General features: G+C 41.4%; 1 protein-coding gene across 1 annotated transcript in view; it reads right to left on the bottom strand.

The window, feature by feature from the left end:
• The window catches only part of LOC120026011 (chondroitin sulfate synthase 3-like), a 188,576-nt gene that overhangs the window by 134,803 nt on the left and 29,960 nt on the right, over positions 1 to 23,813 (bottom strand). The gene's annotated exons all lie outside the window — the stretch shown is intronic.

Here is a 23,813-nt window from a genome sequence, read left to right on the forward strand (position 1 = left end):
GTCTCTAGCAATATGAGGCTATTTGCCACCCACGGCAGGTCTCTAGCAATATGAGGCTATTTGCCACCCACGGCAGGTCTCTAGCAATATGAGGCTATTTGCCACCCACGGCAGGTCTCTAGCAATATGAGGCTATTTGCCACCCACGGCAGGTCTCTAGCAATATGAGGCTATTTGCCACCCACGGCAGGTCTCTAGCAATATGAGGCTATTTGCCACCCACGGCAGGTCTCTAGCAATATGAGGCTATTTGCCACCCACGGCAGGTCTCTAGCAATATGAGGCTATTTGCCACCCACGGCAGGTCTCTAGCAATATGAGGCTATTTGCCACCCACGGCAGGTCTCTAGCAATATGAGGCTATTTGCCACCCACGGCAGGTCTCTAGCAATATGAGGCTATTTGCCACCCACGGCAGGTCTCTAGTAATATGAGGCTATTTGCCACCCACGGCAGGTCTCTAGCAATATGAGGCTATTTGCCACCCACTGCAGGTCTCTAGCAATATGAGGCTATTTGCCACCCACTGCAGGTCTCTAGCAATATGAGGCTATTTGCCACCCACGGCAGGTCTCTAGCAATATGAGGCTATTTGCCACCCACGGCAGGTCTTTAGTAATATGAGGCTATTTACCACCCACGGCAGGTCTCTAGTAATATGAGGCTATTTGCCACCCACGGCAGGTCTCTAGCAATATGAGGCTATTTGCCACCCACGGCAGGTCTCTAGCAATATGAGGCTATTTGCCACCCACGGCAGGTCTCTAGCAATATGAGGCTATTTGCCACCCACGGCAGGTCTCTAGCAATATGAGGCTATTTGCCACCCACGGCAGGTCTCTAGCAATATGAGGCTATTTGCCACCCACGGCAGGTCTCTAGCAATATGAGGCTATTTGCCACCCACGGCAGGTCTCTAGTAATATGAGGCTATTTGCCACCCACGGCAGGTCTCTAGCAATATGAGGCTATTTGCCACCCACGGCAGGTCTCTAGCAATATGAGGCTATTTGCCACCCACGGCAGGTCTCTAGCAATATGAGGCTATTTGCCACCCACGGCAGGTCTCTAGCAATATGAGGCTATTTGCCACCCACGGCAGGTCTCTAGCAATATGAGGCTATTTGCCACCCACGGCAGGTCTCTAGTAATATGAGGCTATTTGCCACCCACGGCAGGTCTCTAGCAATATGAGGCTATTTGCCACCCACTGCAGGTCTCTAGCAATATGAGGCTATTTGCCACCCACTGCAGGTCTCTAGCAATATGAGGCTATTTGCCACCCACGGCAGGTCTCTAGCAATATGAGGCTATTTGCCACCCACGGCAGGTCTTTAGTAATATGAGGCTATTTACCACCCACGGCAGGTCTCTAGTAATATGAGGCTATTTGCCACCCACGGCAGGTCTCTAGCAATATGAGGCTATTTGCCACCCACGGCAGGTCTCTAGTAATATGAGGCTATTTGCCACCCACGGCAGGTCTCTAGCAATATGAGGCTATTTGCCACCCACGGCAGGTCTCTAGCAATATGAGGCTATTTGCCACCCACGGCAGGTCTCTAGCAATATGAGGCTATTTGCCACCCACGGCAGGTCTCTAGCAATATGAAGGTCATGTGGTTTGGTAAGAAGAATGCCCCTCTGTCCACCGGTGTGATTACTACCTCTGAGGGTTTAGAGCTTGAGGTAGTCACCTCATACAAGTACTTGGGAGTATGGCTAGACGGTACACTGTCCTTCTCTCAGCACATATCAAATCTGCAGGCTAAAGTTAAATCTAGACTTGGTTTCCTCTATAGTAATCACTCCTCTTTCACCCCAGCTGCCAAACTAACCCTGATTCAGATGACCATCCTACCCATGCTAGATTACGGAGACATAATTTATAGATCGGCAGGTAAGGGTGCTCTCGAGCAGCTAGATGTTCTTTACCATTCGGCCATCAGATTTGCGACCAATGCTCCTTATAGGACACATCACTGCACTCTATACACCTCTGTAAACTGGTCATCTCTGTACACCCGTCGCAAGACCCACTGGTTGATGCTTATTTATAAAACCCTCTTAGGCCTCCCTCTCCCCTATCTGAGATATCTACTGCAGCCTTCATCCTCCACATACAACACCCGTTCTACCAGTCACATTCTGTTAAAGGTCCCCAAAGCACACACATCCCTGGGTCGCTCGTCTTTTCAGTTCGCTGCAGCTAGCGACTGGAACAAGCTGCAAAAAACACTCAAATTGGACCGTTTTATCTCAATCTCTTCATTCAAAGACTCAATCATGGACACTCTTACTGACAGTTGTGGCTGCTTTGCGTGAGGTACTGTTGTCTCCACCTTCGTGCCCTTTGTGCTGTTGTCTGTCCCCAATAATGTTTGTACCATGTTTTGTGCTGCTACCATGTTGTTGTCATGTTGTGTTGCTACCATGCTGTATTGTCATGTGTTGCTGCCATGCTATGTTGTTGTCTTAGGTCTCTCTTTATGTAGTGTTGTGTTGTCTCTCTTGTCGTGGTGTGTTTTGTCCTACATTTTTATTTAATTAATTTTTATTTTTAATCCCAGACCCCGTCCCCGCAGGAGGCCTTTTGGTAGGCCGTCATTGTAAATATGAATTTGTTCTTCACTGACTTTCCTAGTTAAATCAAGGTTAAATAAAATAAATAAATAAATATGAGGCTATTTGCCACCCACGGCAGATCTCTCATACAGTACAGTACAGGGAGGTAGGACTGATTGGTGTACTGTATTTTACTATATACCGGTATTGATGCACGGACCAGTTTGGGTTTTTACTTTAAACTGTATTTGAATGTTTGGTTTGTTAAATGTGATACGCCACTCCGGCGCGTGAGATGTCGGTTCTTATAGTTTAACTCAGTTTTCTACCGCCTCTCTCGCCCTCTCCTCCTTCATGCCGCTTCCTCATGCGTTTGCCACACCAAGCCCTGCAACCTGTCACTCAAGGAGAGCAACAGTTGTCATGAGCACATGTCGTGCCGTTCACTCTGTCTATGAGGTCAGATGCAACAAGATGTTGGTGACAAACGATGATGATTTCCAATTTGCTTCTTAACGGTGCAATACGCAGAAATCGCTCTGCCATTTCCTGTTGATAAAATTCAAATAGTTTGCCTAATTTCAGTTAATGTGACAAAACAGAGAGAATCATTGTAGCATCTAAACCGCTGTGAAAAATCTTTGTAATAACCACAAATATTGTATTTTCAGCTGTTTGAAGCTGGTGTACAAAACCGAAAGTAAAAGACGCAAAAGCGAAACTTAAGAACAGGACACATAGAAATAGCACATATAGAACAGATCTACCGCTTCTTAGACTTGCTTATAATGAGAATGACAGATCTATTACTCACATTTCTATGTGAATTTTGTCGGGTTGCCCAAAAAGTTATCTATTGCAGCTTTAATATAAATCTACAAGCTTTCTATAATTACACTATTTGCTTGTCTGACTGCCTGCAAACAGCTAGTTTTCTTCGCAAGCTGTGGATAAAATAAATTGTGTTAGCTGATAATGCTAATTGCTAGTTAGCTGGCTAGCTAGCTGTATACTCAGAGTCAGAGCAAACGTAGCTAGCTAATACAGCCTGATACAGCTGGTGTAGGCCTAGATCAGCATGTTAGTGCAACGGCATCTTTTAAATCAGAGTGGAATAGTCAAAGCATGAATATGTTAGCTAGCTACCTAGATGAGGTAAGAGAAAACATGAAATGTAACATCTAATTAGGGTCCCCTGGTAAACACTGACGAACACTTTGGTTCCTACACTGTCACAATAATCCCTCCCTGGCTTTTTCATTCATTGTCATGTCCAAACAACAATGTATTCAAAGTGCTGCCCACTATATTCCAACTATAGAATTAGAATAGTCAACCTATTTACATGATTCAACAGGACACCAATTAATTAGGCCTAGATATTTTACCTACATCATGCAGCCCTACTTGGCACAGTGTCAAAATGATAACAAATTAGTGCAGAAAATGCAGACAATTATTTTGGGTTGAAGTTGAATTTTACAGTATAAGACAATCAGAATGGAAAGAAATCCCTTTGAATGTGTATGTTGCCACCCTAGGGTCTTCAACTACTCATTAAATCATATTTAGAACTTTTATTATTCAAAAACATAAAATACTGTCATACCTACTTAACCAAGAGCCAGCTGTAGGATTAAACCAACCACTCATATTAATCCTTAATCAATCATATTCATCTCGGTTAAATCCATTGTGTGTGGAAGCACTTAAAGATGCAGTACGGGATCCTAAGCGCTTACAAATTTGTAACATATTGTACGAATTGGAATTCATAACATTTTTTTTTTTTAATTGCAGGACGTTACATTCCATACGAAATGGAGGACGTAGTACACAATTGTGTACAAGTTTCAAACAGAACTTTTTCTTTCAAAACTACTGGCTTAAATCATACAAAAGCTCTGGAAAAATCACCTTAAGTACAAGTCAGACGGTACGTTCAATAATTTTGTTACACAAGGATGAGTGTTGGAAATAACCATCTTGGCAACAGACACCGTGTCCATTATAGAAAGACATACCCTTTAATTTAAGTGAGTGTAACGGTGCGTGGGACCAGAAGACTAGTGTTATCTCCCCAAGCTAATGCAAAAGCTCTTGGTCTGGGGGCTAACACAGTCTTGTGGCACACAGAAGACCCACGTTCAAATTCAGTTGGTCACGTTGGTGAAGTGGTCCGGTGCCAGTCGGTCACATGGACAATAGCAGAAGTGGTTCCGGTGCCAGTCGGTTACATGGACAATAGCAGAAGTGGTTCCGGTGCCAGTCGGTCACATGGACAATAGCAGAAGTGGTTCCGGTGCCAGTCGGACAATAGCAATGCCTGGCTGTAATGATGTTGAATGAGTGACATAACATAATGCCATGGCACTTCATGGCCAATTAATTCAGAACAATTTGAATCAGCAGGTGTCATATACATAATGAAAGAAGAGTTGCCATTACCGGTGATAGCTCATAGCTGACAGGCATTTATAACACTCGTATGACAGCGTTACAATAGTAATGTGCTTTAAAAAAATACCCTTCTGCAATGCTCATAAACAGGTTGACAACTCTAGTGCTTTTCAATCAATCATACTCAAAATGGGCTATTTTTGGGCAGGGTGAGACAGAGCACTGGTAATTACAGTAGACAATGAGAACCGTCTGTGGAGGGGGATTGGCTTTCAATAGGAATAATGTTCACCCAGACCTCTGCCTTTACTGCATCCCATTAGGCAGCCAAATGATTCTTCGGGCCGTCAATTAATTGTACTGTACTGGCTGACAAGCGATGTCAGATGTGTGCCTGTTATCGTCCAAAACACTCCTATCTGTTGAAGACATCTACCTGCTCTCTGACCATGTGTAATGAATGTGCACTGATAGCCCCTTTCCATCCTATAAAAACATATATTTATTGGTGAATTGGTGGATTAGTTGCTTGACTTCAGTGCGTTGACAAATGATATTTTGCTCGATAAAACAAGGGAGCCGTCAAGGAGCGAGTGAGCAGCAGTCCAATTTAGGGTAGAGAAGTTAAAAAGATTAAGAGCTAATATATTTGACAAGATTGGTCATGACACTCCCGAAGACACTCTGACTTTGAACGAGGGTGTTTGCAAATGTGAGGAGATGTTGACTGTTCCCGTTAAACTGCAAAAGGAGCTTTTTATGCAATTTGGTGAACGCCCAGCGTGCTAGTGTGGCTTATATAACGGGAACGACAGTTAAGAGCAAGGATCTAGCAATTACTGCTGTTTTTAGCCTGTTTTCGATGGGATGCTAAATCAAGTGTTATAGTGTGCGGCTTATTCAAGTGTTCCAAAGTGGGTTTATATTCTGGTGCTTTGGGTAATCCCACATAGCAATGAGTTAACAGTGTAGCTCTTCAGATTTACTCACCATATCAAGTATCCTCTCTGCGCCAGTCTAAACTAATGAAACTCTCCACTCTCAAAACTAATACAAATACATGACACAGTGTGACTTTTCTGTGAACTTAAAAACCCTTGATATAGGCACCATTTGGGGGAAAACATGAGTGGAAATGCAACTAAACTGTAGAGTGTATCAAGGAAAAATGTACCTATTAGGAATGATCACAATAAAAGATGAAACCACTTTTATGCCAGCCTGCATTAGTGTTTGGAAATTTGAATGGAAGTATCATAGACTACAGGAAACCTAAACGGAGACTACTTGTAGCACATGGAAAGACTACAATCCCCCGTGGCTACAGAGTAACCCAATATACATGGAGAATAACCTAGAGCTGCTTTTGTAGTCCACTCAAGCAAACATGTCTGGAACACTTAGGCTGTGTTTACACAGGAAGCCAAATTCTGATATTTGATACACTAATTGCTCTTGTGACCAATCACATTAGATCTTTTCACATCAGATCTTTTTCAGAGCTGATCTGATTGGTCAAAAGATCAATTAGTAAGGCTGTGACTGTCATGGAATTTTGGATGATGGTAATTGGCCAGCCAAATTACCTTTTGTTCACTGTAATAAACATTTGACTGGATTTGCTTGGGATTTCTTTTTTTACGCACATTTTCTACTCTCCTCCGCTCCTGACTGCATGAATAGAACGAGATTCCCTATTCAAGTCAATGATGGCATAATGGGTGGACTGGTGGCCATTGTGACAGTACCCATCGAACGGCAGGTAGCCTAGTGGTTAAGAGAGTTGGGCTAGTAACCGAAAGGTTGATTGTTCAAATCACAGAGCTGGCGAGGTGGAAAAATCTGCTGTTCTGCCCTTGAGCAAGGCAGTTAACGCACAACAATGGCTCCCCGTGCGTTGTGGACGTTAATTAAGGCAGCCCCCCGCACCTCTCTGATTCAGACGGGGTTCGGTTAAATGCATTCAGTTGTGCAACTGACTAGGTATCCCTTTTCTCTTTCCTTTCCTATAGGGGCAAAGTAGAAAGTAAAATATGTGCTGTGATTGGTTGATTAAACTCTACTGACATTACAAAAAAAATACATTCCATTGCATGAGCAACATCATTTAAATGGACATTACTATGAAAATTATTACATCACAATGCCAGGCAGCCATTGCGAGTGTACCCATGCGTTTACCAGCCAAATAGGTCGTTATCAATGTGCCGTTTTCAAGGGATTGTTAAATAAAGGTTATAACTATTTGGTTGTAATATAATCACCTCTTGAAGAGCCTAGTGAGAACTACACATTTCAGATTATTCCACATTTATCTCTATCATCAGAGTTATACAGCAACTGCATGCGTTTCATGATCAGTAAACATGAATTGATCATGTCATTTCAGAGGGTAGCCTCATGATATCTCTCAATATTGGCCACCTTTAATTGGATATTTCAGTGATATAAAAGTGAACTATACCTACATTTGAATCATTTAGCAGACGCTCTCATCCAGAGTGACTTACAGGAGCAATTAGGGTTAAGTGCCTTGCTCAAGGGCACATCGACCGGGTCACCTAGTTGGCTAGGGGGATTCGAACCAACGACCTTTCGGTTACCGTCCCAATGCGCTTAACCACTAGAATACCTGCCACCCTGACAAGTACGAGTGGTTTAGAAGCAGCAGAAGGGCGCATTTGCCGATGTACTGTTAGCTGGTAATGTTTACTTTGCTAGCTACTGGTAGAAACTTTGTACAGTTAGCTGGTAATGTTAACTTTGCTAGCTACTGGTAGAAACTTTGTACAGTTAGCTAGTAATGTTTACTTTGCTAGCTACTGGTAGAAACTTTGTACAGTTAGCTGGTAATGTTTACTTTGCTAGCTACTGGTAGAAACTTTGTACAGTTAGCTGGTAATGTTTACTTTGCTAGCTACTGGTAGAAACGTTGTACAGTTAGCTGGTAATGTTAACTTTGCTAGCTACTGGTAGAAACTTTGTACAGTTAGCTGGTAATGTTAACTTTGCTAGCTACTGGTAGAAACTTTGTACAGTTAGCTAGTAATGTTTACTTTGCTAGCTACTGGTAGAAACTTTGTACAGTTAGCTGGTAATGTTAACTTTGCTAGCTACTGGTAGAAACTTTGTACTGTTAGCTGGTAATGTTTACTTTGCTAGCTACTGGTAGAAACTTTGTACAGTTAGCTGGTAATGTTAACTTTGCTAGCTACTGGTAGAAACTTTGTACAGTTAGCTGGTAATGTTAACTTTACTAGCTACTGGTAGAAACTTTGTACAGTTGGCTAAACGTATAGTGGTAGGTAGACCTAATGTGCTTTTTTCTCCAACCAACGTAGGACTACCTAGCGAAGTTAGCTAACATCCCATTTTCAACATTGTTTTTAACAGTATTTAATCCTGATTGCTGCTGAGAGACATGATAGGCTACATTGATTGAAGGACCACGTCAAATTGGCTAGCTAGCTAACAACAGATCACATCAATATGGCTAGCTAGCAACAGATCACGTCAATATGGCTAGCTAACAACAGATCAAGTCAATATGGCTAGCTAGCAACAGATCACGTCAATATGGCTAGCTAACAACAGATCAAGTATTGTGACGTTTTATTGACAAGCCCCTTCTATTCATTCCATTTCTATGTGTCCTGCTGTTGCTTTGTGGAGCGTGTTGCCTAGGCAACCGAAGAATTGTTTGCTTATTTCAGCAAGGAGCAAGCAATAAAGCTTCATCATGTTATGGCCGAAATGGACAACCACAAAATGCAGTCTTCAGTCAGCTGTTCATTCAATCAATCAATCAATCAAATGTATTTGTAAAGCCCTTCTTACATCAGCTGATGTCACAAAGTGCTGTACAGAAACCCAGCCTAAAACCCCGAACAGCAAGCAATGCAGGTGTAGAAGCACGGTGGCTAGGAAAAACTCCCTAGAAAAGGCCAGAACCTAGGAAGAAACCTAGAAAGGAACCAGGCTATGAGGGCTGGCCAGTCCTCTTCTGGCTGTGCCGGGTGGAGATTATAACAGAACATGGCCAAGATGTTCAAATGTTCATAGATGACCAGCAGGGTCAAATAATAATAATCACAGTGGTTGTCGAGGGTGCAGCAAGTCAGCACCTCAGGAGGAAAATGTCAGTTGGCTTTTCATAGCCGATCATTCAGAGTATCTCTACCGCTCCCGCTGTCTCTAGAGAGTTGAAAACAACACACATTTTTTCATATATATTTTTTTAAACAGTTATGACAGTTATTTTATTTTCATGACAGTCTTCATCCGTAACTGTCGGTTACACGGTTATATGGTGATTGTGCCAGCCCTACCAATTAGTGAGAAAAAAAAACATCAGAAACATGGGCTTCTGTCTAAACGCAGCCATAGAGAGCGAGACACTCTTTAATGTGGGACTTTGAGGTATTTGAGAAGCCATCTGTAATACAGAAGGATACTGAAGACAGGGCCCCATTCAAAGTGTCAGGAGAGGAGAGGGGAGGAGAAATGGCTCTCTAGTCGACGTGAGTAGCATCATGGAAAGCGGTGTTTCACCAAGATGTTTTTTTGGGGGGGGACGAAGCGCTCAGTCACCCCCCGAAGCAACATGCAGGGCAACCGAGAAATTGCTCTAATGTGGCATTGTGAGGATTATCTAGACAAGCAAACTCGACTATGCATGGCCTCTACATTATACAGTATGTGAACTGTGATGAAAGAAGAAGAAATCCTCTGAGGAAACAACACCAGGGCTGATATTCAGTTTTGTTTGCTATACATTATGTAGGAGGTTATGTAGAAATACTGTATGCCACCTTCTTCAAAGAGTGGGCTTAACATGCCTGATCTGTTGTGTTTTTTTTTTTTGGATAACTTCCAGGTTTCATACAGGTTTCCCTTTAGAATATTTCTCCACAACGTATTCAATTAGTTGACTGCTAAGAGCATTGATTTTACTCAGGTCATATATTTTCTGTTGATTTGTATGGATATGGTTTGCCTGATTCCTAATTTCTTCAGGAAGGGTTGAAAGGGTTGATGAAATATATTGTTGACTTTGGCACACAAAAACTTTTAGAGGAGTAAACTTTTCTCTACTCTATCACGTTTAACAGGCTTCTACAGCTTAGAAACATTATCTCTATAAGCTGCTTTGCGATGAGCACAGGCACAAGTCACTAAAGGACACCAATTTACATCTAGATAACAAATAAAGGTTGTCAAACCGTTTTTCAGTGGCAACATACAGGGGCAGTATATTTACAGCATGACCGACTGATAGGACCACATCAGAAATTCTGAAACCGTATTAATCCTTGCACTTTAAGTGACATTGATTAATGGAGTTACGTTTTATGTTTGTTCCTTGCTCCAGCTGAGTTAGTTATGACCTTATAGCCCAATTAGATCCGAGTGTTGATGTAGCCTTCGTAACCTACACCCAAGGACTGTCTTTTAATTCACTTTCCATTTAAAGGAGTCGATTAACTTTCACCGTCAAGGTCATTTGCAACCAGTGATTGAGTCAAAATCTTGCTGAATGTTGTAAAGTCATACCTTTCTTAACCTGTCTGGCTCTGGCGTTCTGCTAGCGGAACTCCTCCCACATTCCACTGAAAAGGCAGAGCGCGAAATTCAAAAGATATTTTTTAGAAATATTTAACTTTCACACATTAACAAGTCCAATACAGCAAATGAAAGATACACATCTTGTGAATCCAGTCAACATGTCCGATTTTTAAAATGTTTTACAGCGAAAACACCACATATATTTATGTTAGCTCACCACCAAATACAAAAAGGACAGACATTTTTCACAGCACAGGTAGCATGCACAAAGCCAACCTAACTAACCAAGAACCAACCAAACTAACCAAGAAACAACTTCATCAGATGACAGTCTTATAACATGTTATACAATAAATCTATGTTTTGTTCGAAAAATGTGCATATTTGAGGTATAAATCAGTTTTACATTGCAGCTACCATCACAGCTACCGTCAGAAATAGAACCGAAGCAGCCAGAGTAATTACATACACCAACGTCAAATACCTAAATACTCATCATAAAACATTTCTGAAAAATCGATGGTGTACAGCAAATGAAAGACAAACATCTTGTGAATCCAGCCAATATTTCCGATTTTTTAAGTGTTTTACAGCGAAAACACAATATAGCATTATATTAGCTTACTACAATAGCCTACCACACTACCGCATTCATTCATCAAGGCACGTTAGCGATAGCAATAGGCACGTTAGCGATAGGGAATAAACCAGCAAAAGATATTAATTTTCACTAACCTTCATAAACCTTCATCAGATGACAGTCCTATAACATCAGGTTATACATACACTTATGCTTTGTTCGAAAATGTGCATATTTAGAGCTGAAATCAGTGGTTATACATTGTGCTAACGTAGCATCTTTTTCCCAGAATGTGCGGATATTTTTATGACACTCAACTATTCTGTTCACTCTAACTATTCATAAACGTTACTAGAAAATACATGTTGTATAGGAAATGATAGATACACTAGTTCTTAATGCAATCGCCGTGTTAGAATTCTAAAAATAACTTCATTACGACATCCAGCTTAGTTATAGCGAGAGCGTGCCCAAAATCTGGGCGCAAACAACTATTTCACATGTTCGACAGATATATGAAATAGCATCATAAAATGGGTCCTACTTTTGATGATCTTTCATCAGAATGTTGTACAAGGGGTCCTTTGTCCAGAACAATCGTTGTTTGGTTTTAGAATGTCCTCTTCTCCAGTCAATTAGCACGGAAAGCTAGCAAAGTAGCGCGAAGCTCTCCTTCCTGAACAAAGGCACACAACGCAACACGCCTAACGTCCCGAATAAATTTCAATAATCTAATAAAACTATATTGAAAAAACATACTTTACGATGATATTGTCACATGTATCAAATAAAATCAAAGCCGGAGATATTAGTCGTCTATAACGACAGCTTATCAGAAGGCAAAACCAGGTCCCTTCACGCGCTCTCCAGAAAACAGGAAACTGGTGACACGTCATGCCGAGAGCTTTTATTCGACCCCAGATCAAGTAATTCACTCCATTTCTTCTCTCACTGCCTGTCGACATCTAGTGGAAGACGTATGAAGTGCATGTATTCTAATAAATATCAAGGACATTTATAGGCAGGCCCTAGAACAGAGCATCGATTTCAGATTTTCCACTTCCTGTCAGGAAGTTCGCTGCCAAATGAGTTCTGTTTTACTCACAGATATAATTCAAACGGTTTTAGAAACTAGAGAGTGTTTTCTATCCAATAGTAATAATAATATGCATATTGTACGAGCAAGAATTGAGTACGAGGCCGTTTAAATTGGGCACGATTTTCCCCCAAAGTGAAAACAGCGCCCTCTGTCCTCAACAGGTTTTAAGACCTTGCACTAAAAACAACCAATGGTAATCTGGTGATAAAATCTGGTGTTATGTTTATGTTGAAGAGGTAAATCAACCCCCCACCCAGGTCTATTTTTATTCTATTACAAAACTCCAAGTGAGTATATTCTTCAATAAACACAGAGCAAGAGCAAAAATGCAATATGTTTTCATCATGAATCTATTAGTATTCCAAAAATGTGCAAACGTTTAACTGCACAGCCGTCATAATCTTTAATACCTTGTGAAAGACGGCAATAAATACACTAATCTTGTCATCACAATTAGATTGAGGGCCATTTAAAAAAAATAGTTTAAAAAATGTTATTTAACCTTTATTTAACCATTTAGCTACAAAGAAACATTATTTAGATTGCGTGATATCTTCAGTTGGCTGATTTAGGGCCTATAATCTGATAGCAGCCACGGTACTGCATAAGGGTTTGTCTGGGTACAGTCAATCATTGTACAAAACTGTATCCATCAAAATAAAGCTGTGTCAGTGTCCCTGCAGTGGAGTTGACCCCTTTGTCGATGGCTGCATGACAAACGAGTTGGCACCCAAACTGGCAGGGCGTCCCAAAGGTCCTGGAAAAAAAGTTGAGAACCGCTATGGTCATCAACATTAAAAAGTACACACCCCTCTCCCCAAATGTAAATTGCTCAGAAATGGTCAACGTCTAATGCAATGTGCATACATTTAAACTGAGTACTGGGCAATGTTCTGGCATCCATTTTCCCGCCTTGAAACATGTAGGATGTGAGCCGTGAGGGGAAACGTGAATTGAAATGCTTGATTATTCATCATTTCTTTAAATCAGCAACTCTCAAGATTACTTTTTGGCAAGTTTAAATGAAATGTAAAACTTAAACGTATCACAACATGATCCATGTTGATCTGCTTGAATGGAGACATTCACATAGCTGCTTACGGGAACAAGACAAATACCAAATTAGTGTTAACATTTATCATTTGACATTAAAATCAATTTTCGCTTCTCGAGCGGCGCAGCGGTCTAAGGCACACCGTGAAAGCATTTATAAACCACAATGAATAGACACAAATAGGTTTGATATAAATGAATACCTTCTCATTGTACTTATATTTCCAATTAGTCCATCTCATTGAGACATATTTCTGTAACACTGTCATAACTGAATACACTGTTGCTGAAACCGAGAGTACTTTAGACATGTTTCAGAAATCCTCTTCAAATACTTAACCCAGCAAAAAAAAGAAACGTCCTCTCCACTGTCAACTGAGTTAATTTTCAGCAAACGTATCATGTGTAAATATTTGTATGAACATAACAAGATTCAACAACTGAGACATAAACTGAACAAGCTCCACAGACATGTGACTAACAGAAATGGAATAATGTGACCCTGAACAAAAGGGGGGGGGGGTCAAAATCAACAGTAACAGTCAGTATCTGGTGAGGCCAACAGCTACATTAAGTACTGCAGTGCATCTCCTTAATTGTTCATTAATTGTTTATGGTTCATTGAACAAGCATGGGAAACAGTGTTTACATCTTTTACAATGAAGATCTTGTGAAGTTATTTGGATTTTTACAAATTATCTTTGAAAGACAGGGTCCTGAAAAAGGGACGTTTCTTTTTTTTGCTGAGTTTAGCTTTGCTAGTATTGATGTACTCAAATCCTGCAGTTCATGACTACGAGATCCTTGGTCCACTGCCGGGTAGGACTTAGCTGCAAAGGTCAAAAATAGACTGGTAAATGATTTTTTTTTTGTCGTCCTTTAACTTGGTGAAAAAAAGTTTTTTGCTATTTCAGACGAGTGTAATGAATGCATGGGGCCAGAAGTCTCTGTGAAAGTTGTGAAAAAATGACATGATGCACTACCTGAGACAAAATGGTCTCTACACTTGATGACACAAAACAATTAGAACTTTCAAAGTTAAAGTAACTGTCCAGTGAAAATGTCACTTTTAAAAGTTAATATTCTGTTAACTCATACCCAAATAATGTTGTTGACTCATCCTATACTCGTATTTGTGGCCAAAGCATAAATTGGATTTAAAAAACCCACCTCAAATAGTAATTTCAAACAGACTGTTTACCAAAAAAATGATGTCATCCTCCATTCAGCGGTCCTTTCGCATTAATCATTTTAATGACCATTCTGTTGTTGGGGTATGCCCACACCATTCCAACACAGAAAAGCTGCTTTTTAACATACTGAATAACCATTCTTTGTAAGGAAAACTATTTCACTCATATTGTAATTCATTATAAGATTTCATAGAAATCTGGAAAGCAATGGACAGTTACTTTAATCATTTTTCAGTAAAGGGAAAGGCTGTTTCTCACACAGGTGTGAGCCACATTCAGATCTGATGTACAGAAACACAGAATGCATTCTGGGTAGCAATTACAGTATGAAGTAGCTTCCCTGAGAGGGGGATTATTACGGTCAGGTACTGCCAGTCTGTCTCCATTACCACAGCAGGCATCTGCCATTTCAAGGATCTTCTGATTTGCTTCGCCCTCAGAGATGCTACAGTAGGTGTGCTGAGCCTAGCCCATGCTAACAGCAGAGCTGTTGGGAGGGGTGACAAGACATTTCTCCAAGCTGTCGGCAACATTTCTCCATCGGCACAAAGCCTTCCTCAGTCCCGTCTGGTAAAGCTCCCCATTAACATGCTGTGCTCTTGCTCTTTTCCCAGCTACCATAAATCATAAAGCCGGACCACACCTATGAATAAATGCACAGTTCCACTCTACATTTAGGTTTGTCAGGTGGATGTGCAGAAACATGCCAAGGCCTCCCAAGAATTCTAGCTCTGCCTAAACTTCTTCTGGCTGGGCCTCCTAATACTTATTTTGGCTCTGCCTAAACTTCTTGTGGCTCTGTCTAAACTTCTTGTGGCTCTGCCTAAACTTCTTGTGGTTCTGTCTAAACTTCTTGTGGCTCTGTCTAAACTTCTTCTGGCTCTGCCTAAACTTCTTCTGGCTCTGCCTAAACTTCTTGTGGCTCTGCCTAAACTTCTTGTGGCTCTGCCTAAACTTCTTGTGGCTCTGCCTAAACTTCTTGTGGCTCTGTCTAAACTTCTTGTGGTTCTGCCTAAACTTCTTGTGGCTCTGTCTAAACTTCTTCTGGCTCTATTCAGATACAAAGAAACTGTACTTTGTGTCACATCTAAACAGAGAAATGCTCATGTCCTCATTGCTTCCTGATATGGCAGTGAACGTTCAGCCACACGCTTTTGCTTTCAATAAATTACTTTCTAAAGCGTTCTTTCCTTCAGGGCATCTCCATGACGTAACAGTTATTGTCATTTGACCAGATGCAGTGAAACAGGAAACTGGTATTTCGATACCAGATGATCTACTCTCTGGTCTGTTGGATCATTGGCGGATGCTCAGCTGGGTCCGGGATTGGTTGGTTTATGACACTAGAGAGAGTAACCACCTATAAGTACTCCCCAGTACACCACTTCTGTTTCCTAATCTGTTTCTAATCCTGATAGTCTAGTCAGTGGAGAGTTGCTAGCATGTGTCATAACCTCTCAAATCAAATCAAATCATATTTTATTAGACACATGCGCCGAATACAACAGGTGTAGACCTTACAGTGAAATGCTGAATACAACAGGTGTAGACCTTACAGTGAAATGCTTACTTACGAGCCCCTAACCAAAAAAGCTGTAAAAAAAACAAAACATGGATAAGAATAAGGAATAAAAGTAACAAGTAATTAAAGAGCAGCAGTAAAACAACAGTAGCGAGACTATATACATGGGGGTACCGGTACAGAGTCAATGTGCGGCGGGCACCGGTTAGTTGAGGTAATATGTACAGGTAGGTAGAGTCTAACTTAATGTTAAAACTATAAGTATCCTCACCTGACCAGAGGGAAATGGCAGACATCCTCCCTTCGTACCCATAATGAGTCCAACTCCACAAATGGGTTATTCATATCCCTTGTTAATTAGTCAACATCACTAGCGCCCTAGGCTTACTTTTCTATGTGATTTAGACTAGGGAGTTTTGCCAAGTGCTCAATGACATTGTAAAAGTGTCACAAAGCAAATGAAACTAACATGAAAGGAAAAGAGTAGAGAACATGAGATCAGCTGTAATGTTTCTACACCAGGAGCAGATATTTACTCACCACCAGACGATACAGCATGGTAAGTGTTTACTTGGCTGTCAGACGTCACATTTACTCAGACGATACAGCATGGTAAGTGTTTACTTGGCTGTCAGACGTCACATTTACTCAGACGATACAACATGGTAAGTGTTTACTTGGCTGTCAGACGTCACATTTGATCAGACGATACAGCATGGTAAGTGTTTACTTGGCTGTCAGACGTCACATTTACTCAGACGATACCGCATGGTAAGTGTTTACTTGGCTGTCAGACGTCACATTTACTCAGACGATACAGCATGGTAAGTGTTTACTTGGCTGTCAGACGTCACATTTGATCAGACGATACAACATGGTAAGTGTTTACTTGGCTGTCAGACGTCACATTTGATCAGACGATACAACATGGTAAGTGTTTACTTGGCTGTCAGATGTCACATTTGATCAGACGATACAACATGGTAAGTGTTTACTTGGCTGTCAGACGTCACATTTACTCAGACGCTACCGCATGGTAAGTGTTTACTTGGCTGTCAGACGTCACATTTACTCAGACGATACCGCATGGTAAGTGTTTACTTGGCTGTCAGACGTCACATTTACTCAGACGATACCGCATGGTAAGTGTTTACTTGGCTGTCAGACGTCACATTTGATCAGACGATACAGCATGGTAAGTGTTTACTTGGCTGTCAGACGTCACATTTACTCAGACGATACCGCATGGTAAGTGTTTACTTGGCTGTCAGACGTCACATTTGATCAGACGATACAGCATGGTAAGTGTTTACTTGGCTGTCAGACGTCACATTTACTCAGACGATACAGCATGGTAAGTGTTTACTTGGCTGTCAGACGTCACATTTACTCAGACGATACCGCATGGTAAGTGTTTACTTGGCTGTCAGACATCACATTTACTCAGACGATACAACATGGTAAGTGTTTACTTGGCTGTCAGACGTCACATTTACTCAGACGATACAGCATGGTAAGTGCTTACTTGGCTGTCAAAATAGTGTCCTAAAAAGTGTTTATTAATGAAGACACCTGCGAAGCCTCAACGCTTCATATTCAAGGACTCCTTTCATGTCACAGCTGCGGTGTGTTTTGTAAACTCCTCGGTACCAATCTGTAGTTAGTGTTTGGAGAACAGGATGTCCCCTTAAAAAAACGATTTTATTCACAAATTGGCTACCAGTCAACAAAGTCAAGTTACAAAGTAGTGTGACAGACAGTGGGATGAGTTACTATATGGTAAATGACACATAACCAGTGGGCTGAGTTACTATGGTAAATGACACACAACCAGTGTGCTGAGTTACTATGGTAAATGACACACAACCAGTGGGCTGAGTTACTATGGTAAATTAGTGTGCAAAGCTGTCATCAAGGCAAAGGGTGGCTACTTTGAAGAATCTAAAATATAAAATATACTTTTTTGGTTACTACATGATTCCATATGTGTTATTTCATAGTTTTGATGTCTTCACTATTATTCTATTATTATTCTATTATTCTGTAAAAATAAAGAAAAACCCTTGAATGAGTAGGTGAGTCCAAACTTTTGACTGGTACTGTAGTTGTTCATACATCTGTATGAACACCTAAAACATACATATGGTGAGCATGAAGGAATACATTCCTGAAATATATAGAAACAGGACACTGAATATGTAGTTTAATAAGCAAGCAACATGGCTAAAACAAATGTACCATGCTCACTCAAACACTAAAAGCAACCAAACTTGGGAAATTCAGAGGAAAAATGAATTTCAAAAAAATCCATTTAACAATCCCAATCCACACCATTAGATCTTGGTGGTCGCTCAAGTGCATTGGGCGTTGGGAAGGAAAATGACAAAGCAGAATAGCGTACCACTAAGAGATCAAACTTGACAGGTGTTTTGAAGCTTGAAAGGGAGAAAAAAAAATGTGTCTAGGAACATCTCTTGAGTGTCCTCATGACACTGAAACACTTTCAATGAAAAACATTATCACATATTCAAAAGAACTCAAAACAGAAAGAAGGAGGATGAATTTCATACACAAACCCGCTGAACCCCTCAGAAGTAGCCTCGGGTCGTCTGGGGTGAAAGTCTGGACTGTTTGACTTCCTTTCTGCCAAACCGTGGGGTTTGCTGCGTCTGCACTATACACTGAAGTGCGAAGCCGAGGACAGAGCTTCATAGAAGAGACCGACGGCCCACCCTAGAGTAGCTGCTGACTGCCACGGCCTCTAGTCAGCTGGGAGTGAGTCCAGCAAACAGCCGGCACTGAATCAATCCGCCCAACGTGTACACATGCGGTTGACTCACAAAACAATTGATTGACACATACAGTACATTACTCCATTGACAAAGGGAGACTTGAGAGATTCTTAAGCCGACAATAAAGACGCTTTTGTATGTAATCCTGCCAGCATTAAGGACCATCCTGGAACTTATGCAGTTAAAGCAGAACATTCACTGTAATATTCCTGGCTTAAACCATACGTCATAAATTCAACTGAAAACCTGTTCTTTAGTATATATACTGAGTGAACAAAACATTAAGGACACCTGCTCTTTCCATGACATACTGACCAGGTGAATCCAGGTTAAAGCTGTGATCCTTTATTGATGTCACTTTTTAAATCCTAAATCGCTGTGATCACTTTTTTTTGTTGTTGAGTTTACAGGACCTTTTGTATTCCCAGGCGGTTTCACATCCAAGTACTAACCAGGTCCGCCCCTGCTTAGCGACCAAGATCAGATGAGATCAGGTGAGATCAGGCGTGTTCAGGTGAGATCAGATGAGATCAGGCGTGCTCAGGTAAGATCAGATGAGATCAGGCGTGCTCAGGTGAGATCAGATGAGATCAGGCGGGTGAGATCAGATGAGATCAGGCGTGCTCAGGTGTGCTCAGATGAGATCAGGCGTGATCAGGTTGAGATCAGATGAGATCAGGCGTGCTCAGGTGAGATCAGATGAGATCAGGCGTGCTCAGCTGAGATCAGATGAGATCAGGCGTGATTAGGTGAGATCAGATGAAATCAGGCGTGCTCAGGTGAGATCAGATGAGATCAGGCGTGCTCAGGTGAGATCGGGCGTGCTCAGGTGAGATCATGGCCACAAGTGTATTTTTTAACACTTTTTCTCCCCTAATTATGACCTATTTTTCTCCCCTAATTATGACCTTATCTCATCGCTGCAACTCCCCAATGGGCTGTTCTGAGGGAAAACTCAATATTAGAAAGGTGTTTTTTAAGTTAGGTTGTCGTTCCGGGCCGTGTTACAGAGAGCAGGCACCAGAGATGTGTCCAGTACAGACAGCCAATCATCATCTGCCTAGAGCAGCTGAGAGCCACACCCCTTTAGCTGCATGGCAGCGGTTTCATCAGTGCCTCCCCACAGAACTGACTTTGTTCAGGACAGTGGTCTGTGCTCATCCCACACCACATTATGTTTGAGGGAAATCCTAACTGAGCACACACATCATTAACACCATCTGGTGAAATTACTCTGAGTTGAGACAGAGAGAGGGCAAAGAGGGCCAGAAAGCCAAAGGATAAATCCCTAGTAAGTGCTTCTCTATGGTGAATTGGATGAGTGGAGAGGAGAGCCTCAAACAGACAGGACTGAGTGGGGAATAACAGTGAGCCAAGAGAGCTCTCCAAAAAGCCATCTGTGTAGAAGGTGTGGCTACAACAGCTTTCAGTGACATCTAAATGGTACTACCACACACCCCTGATGCGCACCCTCTTCACAGTGAAGCCTTCTTTTTTAGGGGGATATGTACAATACTTCAGTAGCAGTGCCTGTGGATATGTACCTATACTCCTTAGGTGGTACAGGGCTGAATTAGTTCCTCGGCCGCCCTAGTGCCTAATAAATTAGGCCTCAATTGGTTTCAATGTTTGATGCCACCAGCTGTGTGTTTTGCCTACGAGTTCTTAGAACTCAGAGTAGCAAGAAAACAAGAGGAAATAGTGTGTGCCTTGAAGAATTTTTATAGAAACAAGTGGAAGTCAATTTAGGGCTAACCACTGAAGGCAGCATGGTCCTCTCTGTTCAGGAATGGTATGTCTCAAAGTGGCAATTTTAGCATATAAATCTTGGTGAGGCAAACACCCCAATTTGTTTGTTTAATGTTTGCCAGCAAAGCCACTACACAACACTACTTACACCGTGATAGGCAACATAACCAAACCAAATACTACAGGGCCCGTATTCACAAAGTGCTGCTCTAACACAACACTAAACAATACATTAATTGGACTATAATGGTGACAAACAGTGCCCAAAAAATTGTTAGGGCCTACATAAAGTTGTCCCAACAGCAGTCCCAACACCTTACCACTGCTACACATGGCTATCAGCAGTGCCTTTTCTGGCAGCGAAACAATTCATTCAGCCTATTTACTGCCTTTCAAAAAAACATAGCTGATATGGCTGACTTCCTGAAACAAAATTGTGACTTGCGACATATGCCTAGTTTCCTGAATCGGTTCACAAATGTGGTTTCTACTGACAATTGAGATGTACAAACTACGGCATAATGGGATGACGAGCGGATAAGAAGCAATCCGTAATTTCGATTAAGACAATGAGCGAGCTAGTCAATATAACTATTTGTTCAGCACTTTTGAAATGTACAGCGACAGAATTCTGAACATGGGCCGTTCCTACAGTATTCTCCCCCTACACCAAGTCAGAACTGTAGGATAAATAAAGGGGGCATATAAGCAGACAATGAAAACTCTTACAATATTTGATGATGACATTTCTCCAAAACAGGCTATAGGTTACATGTGCACCACCAAGAACAGTAGGCTAAATTATGAGGGGAAAAGGGACCAAATTATTAGGGTGAGGCACATGGGCTACTAACAGCTTACTACACAACATACACGTAGTATTACTTTCTTAGCTACAGTATACATATCTCCCTGAAATATTACATAATTTATGCAGCAGCATACAAGACATTTTTGGACTCACTTGAACAGGAAGGTCGCGTGGCGGTCGTTCGTGGGCAAATTTTGTTAGCAAAGTCTGGCATTCTCTGGATATATGCTGCTTTCAAGACAACTGGGAACTCGGGGAAAAAAACAAGGTTGAATCATGATGTTAGTGATCTCAGGTCGGAGCTCTAGAAAGAAGCCCGAGTTCCCAACTTGGAATTCCGAGTTGGATGACCGTTCAAAATGTATTTCCCCAGTCGGAGCACATTTCTTTCAGAGTTCCCAGTTGTCTTGAACTCACTGAAGTCTGAGGTTTCTCAGTTCTGAGTTTCCAGTTGTTTGAACGCGGCAGAAGTCATGCTGGATTGACAGCATGGCCAATGTTGAATGTTTATCCTTTTAAGCTTGGAAAAGAGACCCTTAAACCCAGACTTGGACCACACATCCACTCCACTGAATAGCAGGTTAGTGATTGCTTTGCAATGCTTGCAGCTAGCCACTGATTACTTCCAAACCACTCATTGTTGAATCTGCGATTTCCAACTTGTTGTGTAATGTTTATGTCCAATGGCCGATGAGCACCGATACGTTTTATCTATAATTTCGCTTTAGAATTTCTCTTCATATGACAAGGATTTGGCAGTAGATTGTCGACTTCATTCATGATGATGACTGCTAGCTTGCTAGCTAAGATTGTGAAAGTATGATGTTGATGTTAGTCCAATCAAAGATATAACGTGATTTGACGTCATTTTATCTGTGGCCAATAACCTTCTTGGATGGGCACTTCTAATGTAACTCTATGGCAGCACCCAAAGGAATTTAATTTTCGAGCTCTCCCCGTAGATTTTGCGGTGACGTAGTGTCCCCATGAGTGACAGAACACTGAGCCAATCACGATGCAACTAGAGAACATATTTTCCGCTGGCTGCCCCACCACCACAGAAAGCACTGAGCTAGGCTGAAATATTGGAGCTGCCTTACTCAAGAAAGCAAAAAAGAGACCACGTTTGTATGCGGCTTTATTAACTCATGATTTAAATATATATATATATTTTTTTTTACATTGTTTGCAAACTGATATGTCACACGTATTAATGCCAAACTAACCATGCAAAACAGGCAACACACATGCCCTGAATGACGGTCTCAATTACTCTCTCCCTCTTTGGCAGACTGTCCTGTGTGCAGTATATATCTAATTCTTCACTAGACAGGATTCGAAACACCATTATAGTGTTAAGGAGCTTTAGAGAGAGGAAACAACAGCCTCAATTCTTCAATACTCTGAATGGACAGTGGTGAGTCAACCTGCGTGTCATAAAAGTTGAAACACATCTCACCTTATTTCACAAGACCTCCATCAAGGCCTGTATTCACAAAAAAGTGTCTCAGAGGCCGTGTCTACACTTATAGTATATGCAGCTTTTTGTATTCTGATCATGTAGTTCTGATCATCTAATTCTGAACTCGTCATGCATCTACACCTACATTTAAATGTGTTTAACGTGTCCACATTGTGTACGGATTGCCTTATTCCACGCTAAATTCAAATGCCTATATGCATTCAGCAAATGATGGAACAGGCTAAATCTGATAACAACACAAGAACAACTTGATGGCAGTAGCCAACAACTGTACCTAACTAGCCAGCTAACCTCTGTAACTAGCCAGCAAGCTAGCTAGCTAGCAAAGCTAAAGGGTTTGCGAACTAGTTAGCATAAATCGTTTTTCTTAAGCTAGCTGACTAGTATTTATGAAGCCAGAAAACACGTTCCACACACACTAGGAATGTATTTTTCTCCAACGTTTCATGTAAAAAAGGTGCCTCTCGCTCCCAAAACACAAGTTTTGGGAAGTCAGGCGCAGGAGAACGAACTTGGTATAAACGGAGTCGTTTAATAAGTGCTGACCAAACTCCAAAAACAAAAATATACAAAAATAACAAAGTGGGTACAAAACCCATCGCACAATCACATACAATAAAACAATCTCCGACAAGGACACGAGGGGGAACAGAGGGATAAATACACAACATGTAATTGATGGGATTGGAACCAGGTGTGAAGGAAGACAAGACAAAACCAATGGAAAATGAAAAATGGATCAGAGAAGGTCGGTGACGTCGACCGCCGAACACCGCCCGAACAAGGAGAGGGACCGACTTCGGCGGAAGTCGTGACATTCATTTTATAACTTGAGATGAAGCTGAATATATATATGATCTTCAATGCATTTGGGATCGATTGAGATACATTGTCTCGATATAGTAAAATATTGTCTGCATATAATGAGATAACGTGTTCAGTAGATTTGACAAATTGGTGCTGTTTCCTTCTAATTATTTTATCTTTATTTAACTAGGCAA

The sequence above is a fragment of the Salvelinus namaycush genome, chromosome 31 (assembly GCF_016432855.1).
Source record: "Salvelinus namaycush isolate Seneca chromosome 31, SaNama_1.0, whole genome shotgun sequence".
NCBI lineage: Eukaryota > Metazoa > Chordata > Actinopteri > Salmoniformes > Salmonidae > Salvelinus > Salvelinus namaycush.